This window comes from Protopterus annectens, chromosome 14.part0 (genome assembly GCF_019279795.1).
Source record: "Protopterus annectens isolate FY-2018-M chromosome 14.part0, PAN1.0, whole genome shotgun sequence".
Classification (NCBI taxonomy): Eukaryota; Metazoa; Chordata; order Ceratodontiformes; family Protopteridae; genus Protopterus; species Protopterus annectens.
In genome coordinates, this window is record NC_056748.1 from 1,119,030,942 (window position 1) to 1,119,043,489 (window position 12,548).

Here is a 12,548-nt window from a genome sequence, read left to right on the forward strand (position 1 = left end):
TTGCAAGGCTTGTTTTCACAGGCAGATGACACTACAGGCCTTACCACCCCTAAAAGAGTGTTATTTCCTGATTGCAGCCACCCTGGAGGTCATTATTGCTCTTGCAGAATGGACTGTTTTTATTATATGCCACAACACAAACCACAAGTAGTAAACTGATAAAAATAAGATCCACAGCTTGCCAGAGAGCACACAGCTTTATTCACATAACAGACTAAGAGATTTCATCCATAATCCTGTTGGGCTTCATCAGAGTCTATCACAGTAAAACATTTAATCATTATATACAAAGCTTGCCAATTGCTTAATTAATTAGTTAATAGACATTAACATTCAGTTAGTACTACATAAAATATTACAACCCTAAAATGTTTCAACAGTTGAAAACTTAACTAAAAATCATACGTAACTTAACCAAAACATTTAAACACCACCAATAAAAGACAAAATGACCTAGAAGAAACCACTGTGCATCTTAAAACCTATATTAAAAACATTCCTTTGTTTAAATATAATTATTTGATGCCAACTCCATAAAAAATATCTTAAATATTAAAATATTGTACAGTACTGTATTTATGTATAGTGTATATCTATACACCTGTTGCCATATGCAGCCATTTTCAAGTCAAAGTGCGATTTATATTTTAAATAACTGGAAATGGAAATTTTATCATTAATGCCTGGCACTCTAGTTGCATCAAGATGTAACTGCTAAAGGAATTTTCTAATTTCCAGCCCTGTCTTTGTGTCCCCACCACCTTCATTCTTCGGAATCTTATCAATTACAAAGAATAAAAACCTTTTAAAATCTTTGCATTCCCCACTATGCAAAAATAGTGCACTTGTCAATATATTTTTAATGTCCCTACTATGTTCTAACACTGACGACGGGGATGTGTGGATGGTACTGTCATGGACACTGAATGTGTGGAGACTGATGCATTTAAGGCGAATGATGTTTTTTTTAGATCCCCCTCCCCTGAGGTGTTCAGATAGAATATGGAATTGCAACCAGAAAAACAACAGGATAACCCCAGTAAGAGGTCAAGGTTACCAACAAAGGCAGAGATGGGGAGGTTCAAGGAATACACACCCCACAGTAAGTGGCAGAACCACAACTACAATTACAATCTCAGTCACACCACTATGCACAATTGGACATTGTTGATGTGACAATGGGACAGGAAGGACTCCTTTATGAACAAAACTGTATTATTAATAACAAAAGTTTGATGGACATCGATTCAGAGCTGTTGAATGGAAATTTTAATTGTCAGCATGTATGTATTTAAGATTTTTTAATTTACAATTTTTCTGGTATTGAATTTTCTGACAACCATGTATCCTTATTGAGAAAAGGGTTCTCTTTTGTACCCAACTTCCATTATGAGGTTGGGAAGCTACTGTTGCAGTTCAAACTTTTTATCAGACTTTTAAACTTAGTTATTTTTTAGCTAACAATAGTAATCCTGGTATTGAGAATGTTATGACTTTTAAAAGAAGTAGTACATTTATTCCCCCAAGCAACCTTACAGTTATGGTCTTTGAAAGACTTTGTGAAACACAGATTAGATGATGCATCTTTTCTGAAAAACAGCTTGTTCAAAATGTGTCTACAGGTGAAAAATTCTGTCTAAAACAGTTAACAGAAACCTCCCTTTACCAGGTTATCAAACCAGACAAGGGAGGGGCGCAGTAATTATGACAAACACTGATTATTCTTGTAAATACAAGAATTATTGCATGATTCCAGCACCTATACAATAGTGTCCATATTTTATGTTTAAAAAGCATATGCCAAGTTTGATTGGCAACTTCATGAATTTTTGTGTGAGGGAATCATTTCAGAAGAAGAATATAGATATCTAACGTTGGACACCCCGACTATACAGTCTATTTTTGGAATCCCCAAAATTCACAAAATGATGAAATGTCCACCATTTAGACCAATTATGCCTGCTAGGGGTTCAAAAACTGAACCCTTTGCTTCATACATAGACATTACATGTAAGAAAGTCTTGGAGAAGTTTCCTTATATTTTAAAGGATTCTTGGCATTGCTTAGACATAATGAGGAATTTAAATATTAAGTAAGAAGTTTTGTTTGTGACCATAGATATCATCAATTTATTCACAGTTATTCCCCATGAAATAGGACTACAATTTTGACAATATCTTAGCCAACAGTGGTGAACTACACCATGTTAAGAGGGGTTTACTTACAGAACTCATGGAGATTGTTTTATTCAACAACTTTCTACTGTTTGAAGGGGGAATACTTTAGGCAGATCAATGGTGTTGCGATGGGTGCAAAATGTGCACCCATCTATGCTAACCTAGTATTAGAGTGGGAGAGGCAGCACATTTTCACTTCTAAATACACGTCCAGCATCATAACCTATTTACGTAATTTGGATGATGTATTGATATTATGGGATGGCACTAAGCAAGTGCTGGAGGAATTGATAGATTTTTTGAACAGCACAAGTTTTCTTAAGTTTACTAGTCAATATGATGAAGACAGAATTGAATTTTTAGGCATTTGTTTGTATGAGGAAGGTGGCCAAATATACACTAACATTTATCGAAATAAAACTTATAGTAATTGTTTTCTTCATTTTGAAATCTGTTATCCTTTTTTTCAAAAAAAAAAATGTAATAAAAGGACCGATGGTCTGCCTATCAAGACTGGTTAGTCAAGATGAATTTTTCAAAAATGAATTGTCAAAATTACAAGATATGTTCCAGAGCAGAGGGTACCACATTGACCTCTTGACAAAAACAAGTAAGGAAGTGTTTAAGAAAAGGGCCACTACATTATGTCCAATTTTGTTGGACAAAACTAGAAACGCTGGTCCAATAAATAAAAATACACTTTATGAACACAAAAAGGTAGCCAAGAGCGCTATGATGGTGCTGGAGTACAATCACACAGCACCTAAAGTAAGGCAGATTATACAAACAGCATGGGACAGTGTGTTTCCTGATGAAATGAAAGGAACATTGGGATCTTCTCCCACATTTGTTACTAGTAAAGGGGCCAATTTAAAGGAACTTTTAGAAAAAAAAGCTTCTGTTGTTGAATACAAGACATCTTGTATGAAAACATGTAGTTTTTGTAAGGCCTGTAAATTTATTTATGATGGACCGAATGTATACCTAAGTAGTTACAAGAAATTCCTGAAATGTCCAGAACATTGTAGTTGTAACACTGACATGGTAGTGTACATTGCGACATGTTTATCATGTTCTGCATTTTATGTGGGAAAGACCACGTGTTAATTGAAGTCAAGAATTTTGGAACATAGTAGGGACATTTAAAAATAAATTGACAAATGCACTATTTTTGCATAGTAGGGAATGTAAAAATTTTAAAAGTTTTTATTCTTTGTAATTGATAAGATTCTGAAGAATGAAGGTGGTGGGGACACCCAGACAGGGCTGAAAATTAGAGAATGCCTTTGGCAGTTATGTCTTGATGCAGTTGCCAGGCGTTAATGATAAAATCTCCATTTCCAGTTATTTAAAATATAAATCGCACTTTATCTGACTTGGAAATGGCTGCATATGGTAACGTGTATAGATGCACACTGTACATAAATACAGTACTGTACAATATTTTAACATTTAAAATATTTATTTTTCTGATGTTCGCATCAAATGATTATATTTAAACATAGTGGAATGTTTTTAATATAGATTTTAAGATGCACAGTGGTTTCTTCTAGTCATTTTGTCTTTTATTGGTGGTGTTTCAACATTTTGGTTAAATTATGTATGATTTTTAGGTCAGTTTTCAACTATTCAAACATTTTAGGTTTGTAATATTGTATGCAGTACTAACTGAACGTTAATGTCTATTAACTAATTAATTAACCAATTAAGCTTTGTATACAAGGATTAAATGTTTTACTGTGATTGACTGATGAAGCCCAACAGGATTATGGGTGAAATCGCTTAGTCTGTTATGTGAATAAAGATGTGTGCTCTCTGGCAAGCTGTGGATTTTATTTTTATTGTTTTTATTATATGCCTTTTTATATTTTGATATAAATTCGCTCCTCTGCCTAATGTTTCAAACTAGCTGTAGCATATGTAATTGTTGGAGGAAGTGTATTACATCCAAAATATTGAAGTTTTATATCTGTTTAAAGTTGATGCAAACAAAACGCGCAGAGTCATGCATGTACTCATTACATTTTTCTTTTATACTCACTGAACAGCATTGCTGAATTCAGTGAGTATACAAAAATGGTGACCTTTTCATGACAGCTTAATATGCTGCCATGAAGCAGCAGATTTATTTTTACTTGATGTTATCTCTACATTAATATCCTTTTGGAGGAAGTTTGTTCTCCAATATGGTGACAATGTACATTTTACTCATTCTGTAATTATAATTAAGTCTCTGAGTCATGTACTCGTATACATGCATATTGAATATATAATCAGTAAGCATTTGTTATCCCAGGGGACCTAAACACCACTTTGCCACCCAACAAAGTAATAATCTAGGTGACCATCTGATTCATCTTTGCCTAGGTCTAGCCCTCCTCTTCCTCTGCATTCCAGTTTACCAGTACATTTCTTTCCTGTTCCATGTATGTTGCTGAAGTAAGGCAGGAGGATAAGATCCCGTCTACCTTTGTTTTTCTTGTTACCTTCCCTCCTGCAGTCTTTTCCTTTGATATGTTTCATGGAGGCATTATTTTATATTTCTGTAATAAAATGAGCCACATTTATAACATAATACTCATGATAAGCCTATTTTTCCTTTACCTTATTAATCACGTGAAAGCATATTTCTCCATGCATGCCTTCATCAGTGTAACTTGCATTATTTTCCCCATGCATGCCTTCATCAGTGTAACTTGCATTATTTTCCCCATGCATGCCTTCATCAGTGTAACTTGCATTATTTTCCCCATGCATGCCTTCATCAGTGTAACTTGTGTTATTTTCCCCATGCATGTCTTCATTAGTGTAACTTGCATTATTTTCCCCATGCATGCCTTCATTAGTGTAACTTGCGTTATTTTCCCCATGCATGCCTTCATCAGTGTAACTTGCATTATTTTCCCCATGCATACCTTCATCAGTGTAACTTGCATTATTTTCCCCATGCATGCCTTCATTAGTGTAACTTGCATTATTTTCCCCATGCATGCCTTCATTAGTGTAACTTGCATTATTTTCCCCATGCATGCCTTCATCAGTGTAACTTGCATTATTTTCCCCATGCATGCCTTCATCAGTGTAACTTGTGTTATTTTCCCCATGCATGCCTTCATTAGTGTAACTTGCATTATTTTCCCCATGCATGCCTTCATCAGTGTAACTTGTGTTATTTTCCCCATGCATGCCTTCATCAGTGTAACTTGCATTATTCTTGAAAAGTCCCACTCCCTGTGTTATGCTGGTAGCAGCATCCTTTCATTTCAGTGATTTGCATTTACCATTTTGTCTAATCAGTGTTTTATTCGCAATATTTTCGTAGCAACCATAAGGCTGGCTAAACGTATTCACTAGCATTTTGTGTAGTATGTCTTATGCCTTACTAAACTCTAAATAGTTCATGTCTATAATCCCCTTGTATTTTTTTTCTTAATTACCCAGTTAAAGCTCACAGGTGGATTTGTTTTGGCCTTACCTTGCTACTGTGAATCCATGGTGCAGTGGTCGTCAGTGTCCCACTGCCTTCTAATTAATCCCACAGTTTTTCTTTCAGTACTGATTTTATGATTCTTGCCTACAAATTAAAATAGCAATTGTTGCTAAAGCAGACAGGAATTTCTTCAGGTATAAGTGACAAGCAAACAGAAGATTCAAGTAGAAATTAAAATTTAAGAACATAAACAAATTTATTTTTACAGCTATAAAAAGAATAAATAGATAAAAATTAGAATGAATTTGCATAGGACATTTATGCCATATTTCAACCAAACAGCATCATTTATATGTTATCATAACAGAAACAGAGCTAATATTTAAGAAAGCCTGACTGGAGAAAACCTGATCTTATAATCTCATTAAAGTGATAGAATGCGTGTAACTATAAATGTTAAATTATCTTTTTCAAAGTGTTCTTATTAATACTTTGGTATAAAATTACAGAACCAGTTAATATTGTGTCTTAAATTTCATGGTAAAACGTATTCTCTTGTTAAACCAACCATATGAAGACCATTAGTGTAAACTTTCTTCCATTGCAAAAATGAGGGTAGCACTGTATCCATTTAATTTCATTAAAAAATTATCTTAATTTTGGCCCCTTAACTTAATGCAGTACTGTCTCACTTCATTCCCTCTGTCCTCCATGGAAAGGCAATTACCTGTAGCTGTCTGCAAATTTAATTTAATGATACATCGCACAAGGTTAAAAATTCCTTCTCCATAAATGCTTTAGTCACTAATATTTGCAGGAAAAAGTTACCTAAAGTGCATACTGCTCATTTATATGACATAAGAATGACACACTAAGTGTTTTTCTAACGGACTGTGATATGCATTGTATGAAACCCCACATTTGATTAATTCTCCTTATACTATTGATTATAAATCTTATATTTCTATTAACCCAAATGTTTCCTTTTCTCTTTTCTTGAGGTTCAACTTAACCTTTGCTTTACATAAATACTGGAGATGTGACTCATATTAATATAATATAGATGTGTGATATACTATATATTTTTCCTTGTGAATTCATATAGATAAAGTACTAAAGTTATATTCATAACCCTGGTAAATTTGTTGCCATCTAAAAGTAGTTTTTATTAAAAGTTTATGCTGATACTGATTTTGGTATTATAATTAATTTATACTCACCAGAGTGTTTTCAAGACAAGATAAAGTTGCTTTTCAGCATATCAGCTGTCAAAAAATGGTTTTGTAATATGCTCAGGAAATTGTACATATATTTCGGAGAAATCCTAGCATGCAGACAAACACAAGATGTTTTTCTTTTTACAAAGTAAAATGTTTTACTGTAGTAGATGAACTCTACCAAATAAATCAAGAAATAGAATTTGAAAAGCAGTGCCAAGCTAAACTAGTACATTAGATCACGGGACAATACTGGATATGTTTAAAAAATATCTTGGGACGATTCTAGAAAGAATTAAAGTACCTATAGGAAATCATTCATGTGTCTTTAAGAAGCTGTAACTCTCTTCATATGGCAGTTGGCTAACATTTGACATTACCAAAGTATTAAATGACAGATGTTAGAATTAGGATAAAGACATCACTGTCCAGTAAAACTAATAGTTTTAAAAGCAGAAACATTTCCTTTAACATGCAATAGCTTTATTAATATAAAATGGAAATATCTAAGCCAAGAAAGGCTTAACCATGATGCAAAATCCTTATCCGCAAGGATTTCCACATCACGATAAGACTTTCCGATTCCATGAACATGCTTCCTCTAAATTTTTCCGCTGGTAGTGGTCATAGCACGGGGAGTATTTTTCAGAGCAGGCCACAGTATCATTTTGATTTTTTACCTCTTAAATGAAAAAGTGACCATGTCTTTTGGTACCCTTTGAGATTTCTGCCACAACTACAGGCAAGTATCATGGAGTTGTGTGTGTGTGGCTGAGTAGGGGTAGAATATAGCAACCCATGCCTGGGTGTGGGTAATGCGGGATTTACCCACGGTTGGCGTGGTTTGGTCCCAAAGGCGAAGCCTGAGGGACCAAACAAAGACAACCGTGGGTAAATCCCGCATTACCCACACCCAGAAGTGGGTTATTGCTATTATACTATGACATTATTTAAGAAAAGAAATAATTACTTTTCTTAAATAATGGCATTGTATAATGCCTCTTTGCTGCCCTTCCGCAGCTGTCTGGTATTCGTGGTAGTTCTGATGTACTGTGCATGCCTACGCAGTACATCAGAGCTGTGGCCAAAAGCAACGGAGAAAGCAAGATCTCCGTTGCTTTTTACTGTTTCGCTATGTTAAACCCATTTAACATAGCGAGACAGGTTTAAAAAAAAAGCAACGGAGAAAGCAAGATCTCCGTTGCTTTTTACACACTGTGTCACTATGTTAAAGGAGTTTAACATAGCGAGACAGCTTTAAAAAAAGCAACGGACAACTCTGTTGCTTTTTTTAAACCTGTGTCGCTATGTTAAACTCTTTTAACATAACGAGACAGTGTTTTAAAAGAGACTTATACTATTGGAAAAAGTCCGGGCGACCGGACCTTTTTCCATTAGTATAAGTCGATTTACAACGTGCACGCTGGCCAATCAGCATGCACATTTTGGAATATAACTGGGGGGTCATGGTATAATTGTAGATAGGTCATCTGATGCCATGAGCAGTTTCTCAAACTGGCACTCTCCTCAACTTCAGATGAGATGCTAAGATGCGGTCCCAGCTGACAAAGTTAGTGGTTGACCAGGTAGATGTAAAAGAACCCATGGCACCTGCTAGGTGAAATTCCACAGTGCCTGAACAAATTTCTCTGTCAGTATCAATACCAACTGATGTCTCTATTGAAAAGAAGACACTGGCTTTGTGGGACAAAGCTTGTCAACAAAAACGAAACAAAGAGGTCTTCCTTGACCTATCTTAGGCTTTTGATACCATCTCCCACTCCCTTCTGTCCCAAAGAGAACAATCACTAGATGGCTAGACTCCTCCTCACCATTCCCAGATACTCCCACGGGGGTCCTGCAAGGATCCATATTAGGTCCTCTACTCTCTAGTATTTTCGTTAGACTTCCACTGTTGTGTTACCAACAAATCTGTTATTCGATATGCAGATGACTCGACAATAATTTGTACCTCCAGTACCATACCTGAACTACTCACATGCACACAGCAAGCATTCTCTTCCATTGAAAACTGGATGACTAACAATCATCTTGTGCTGAATTCCAACAAAACTAAACTTCTCCTCACTCCTAAGAAAACCATTACAAACAAACCAGACTTTCAACTCTACTTACTAAACAAAACTGCCATAGAAGTTGTCTCGTATACAAAATTGCTAGGTGTTACCATAGATGAAAGCTTAACCTTTGACCAACACATTCACAACATCGGAAAAAAAACACCAAAAACTCCGAACCCTCTACAGACATACATGCTTCATTAACACTGCTACCAAACAAACTCTTGCTTCTACCTTCCTACTGCCATCCCTATTATATGATACCCCTCTTCTCATTAACATTCAAACCTCCCTAAAAACCAAAATGGAAACCTGCTAGAACAAAATCACCAGATTTGCAACTAATGCCACTTATTTTTTCCACCACTGTTCCTCACTTCATGCACTTAAATGGCTCGAACTACCACAATATCTTATCTACTAACAACTCACTAAAATAATCTATAAACCTCTCAACTGTCCAGCCCTTTCCTCCACTCTAACCCAGTACTACACAGACAGACCCCTTAGATCAGAAAATGAGACCTTACTACTCATCCAAAAACCCACACTCCCTGCTGGTCAAACACTCTACTCATTCTGTATTGCCACACTCTGGAACTCACTCCCATCAGCACTCCGATTCACTAAGGTTGCTAACTCTTTCAAAAACTTCCTCCACCTTCACCTATCTACCCATTGGCAATGGTCTTGCTCCATACCCCATATAACCTGACCCTTCCCACATTGTCATCTCTCACACACATCCCTATCCATTTTTACATCTGCAACATGTAACATCATCTATTTATTTTGCCGCCTTGTCTCCCTTATCCACTGCCCATGTCTTTGCTAGACATCTCTGTGTACTACACACTGCCAATTGCATTGTATATAGTTATTGTTACTTCTTCTCTACTGATGTTTGTTATGTTATGATCGACTTATGATGGTTAAACTTCATCTCATTTGTAACTATTTTTTAGGTTTGTTGTACCTAATTGTTGCTTTATTAACCCAATTTGTAATTTAACTGAATGTCGTACTTGTATGTCTGTTTAGAGCTCTTCTCCCCAGGCCGCCACTGAAAATGGACTCATTCCAGCCCAGCGGACACTCCTAGTAAACAAATGTGAATAAATGAATAAAATAAATAAAAATAAATAAGAGAAAAAAATCTCATTGTTAAGGTGCAAAAAAATAAAGGCCAAAAAAGCAAGTTGCTTGTTACAGTTAAATCATCACACTCTGAGAACTTCAATGTTTCAACTGTGACCACAAATGCAACAATGTTGGCATTCATTTATGAAAGCTTCCCAATGCACTAATATATTGGGTACTGTCAGTATCCTGCAGTCAATATAGGAGCTTACATTTAGTTTTATTAGCTTGTCAATAATGCCTGAAACTTACATGGATCAGAGTCCTTGACCAGGTCTGGTAGGCCATTTCAACAGACTTGCCTCTGGCTAATGCATCAGTGACATGTTAAGGATGCAGTATCTGCCTTTAACAAACTTGATCTGTCTTCGGTCCAGGGCTTGTAGACTGCCTATAACCAAGGCTGGTGAAGCTTACAGGTCTGTAGTTTCAAGGAGCAATAGTGAATAAACCCCTATTGTGGAGTGGTATGTGTGCTGCAATTCTCCATTCACTTGGCACAATTCCAGTGGACTGGCTGACACTAAAGAGGCTACCATACAGCATTCGGTGCTGACAAGAAGCCTGGCACATTATTAGGACTCATGGAGCAGGTATTTTGGCCTTTAGCATTCAGGGTCTGGTTAGAGAAGATTAAAGGGGGGGTGAGTATGCTAATGCTTTGGGGAAAGGGAGAGTAAAGCTAGAGTTGAATTTGTCCAATAATATGTTGTCTATGTCCTGGCGGAATGAGTTTGTAGTATTATGTATTAGCCCTGGCCAGCACTGGACATTGCAGCCCTGGCCAGCACTGGACATTGCAGCCCTGGCCAGCACTGGACATTGCAGCCCTGGCCAGCACTGGACATTGCAGCCCTGGCCAGCACTGGACATTGCAGCCCTGGCCAGCACTGGACATTGCAGCCCTGGCCAGCACTGGACATTGCAGCCCTGGCCAGCACTGGACATTGCAGCCCTGGCCAGCACTGGACATTGCAGCCCTGGCCAGCACTGGACATTGCAGCCCTGGCCAGCACTGGACATTGCATCTAAAAGGCTTTGCGGTCGTCCTTACTAGAGGAGGCTATTCTCGATTCATACTTCCTTTTGAGGGATTTGATTTTGTTTCTGAGTTCTTTGTTGTTGTGTGATTTTTTTATACTAGGGTTTCACAATATGGGTTTATTCATTTTATTCATGTACTTGGCATTGTATTTATGTGGTATGCGGACAAATGCCTCAATTCATGCTTTGAGGTGGACCAAGAAATTATCCACAGGTTTGGCAGCATGCAAGATGAGGTTATCAGGGTGGGGAAGGAGCTTAAATTTCATGAGATCATCAGTGAAAAGGATTAAGTTTGTCTCTAAAGACAGAAGGTTTGTGGTAAGTCTGGTTTTATCCTCATACTGTGTGTTACTAAGACATGGTCAGGTTTAACTAATGATAAGGTAACTGTAATTTGAGCACAGGGTGACAATGTTTGTAAAAATAAAGTCCAATATTTGTGAACCCCTAGTTGGGTCTTAAACCAGTTGATCTAGAAAGCTGGGATTAATAAAGTCCAGGAATCTTTGTGCATATTTATTTGAAGAGTTGTAGGTTTCCCAGTTAACAGAGAGGTAGTTGAAGTGTCCCAATAGAATAGTGTTAGGCTTGACAGGGATGGATGCTAGCTTGTTTAGATATGCCTCCTGGGCAGTAGGTGACATGGGGGGTTTCAGTAGTTGGCTATGATATGGAACATGAAATGGTTATGGAGAAGTAATGCCACTGTACATTCTAGACTACATTATCATGCTGTCACACCACTCTTTGTTTAGTTATTAATTCATTCATTCATATTTCTTTACTAGGGTTTTAGGCTGACCATGAATACGAAATTTCAACCACAGTCCAGGGGTCATGGAAATTGTAGACAAGAATAGCACAGTCTGCAAACATTATGAACAATGATTTATATAGCAAGCTGAGCAGTCTTTGAATCCCCAAATGACATAGCCATCCAGCAGGAAGGTTTATCTGAAATAAGTAACTGATGTCAGAAACATGGTCTGAAACTAAACATCAAAAAATGCATTACTGTATATTTTTGTGAAGTCAGCTACCCCAGGGGACTACCACATTGACAACATACCTGTAAGAAATGACCCAGTTCAGGATTTGGGAACGTATGTGGACAGTGGCCTACAGCATGTGTTTATTGTAAGAAAGTCCTTCTGTATTGCACAGCTTATAAACAAGGGATTGTGTCTAGATCTAAGGGATACTCTGCCCTTATTAGGCCACTCCTTGAATAAAATGCCCACAAAGGTAACTCAGTAAAGGATACAAGACCTACATTAACCCACCAAACCATGTCACTATAATCTGTATCCTACAGACTGCTAAGAGGTGACCTGTGTCTGGCATACAAGGCATCCTCCAACCCATTACTGATGTGTTTACTGCACATCAGGTTGAATGGCATTAGAACTACTCAATCTAGGGATATGAACACCAATAGAATGGTTTGGAGGGACAA

General features: G+C 36.9%; 1 protein-coding gene across 2 annotated transcripts in view; it reads left to right on the top strand.

Moving 5' to 3' along the window:
• CRTAC1 (cartilage acidic protein 1) overlaps nt 1-12,548 on the top strand; it is a 2,772,383-nt gene that overhangs the window by 2,086,773 nt on the left and 673,062 nt on the right. The gene's annotated exons all lie outside the window — the stretch shown is intronic.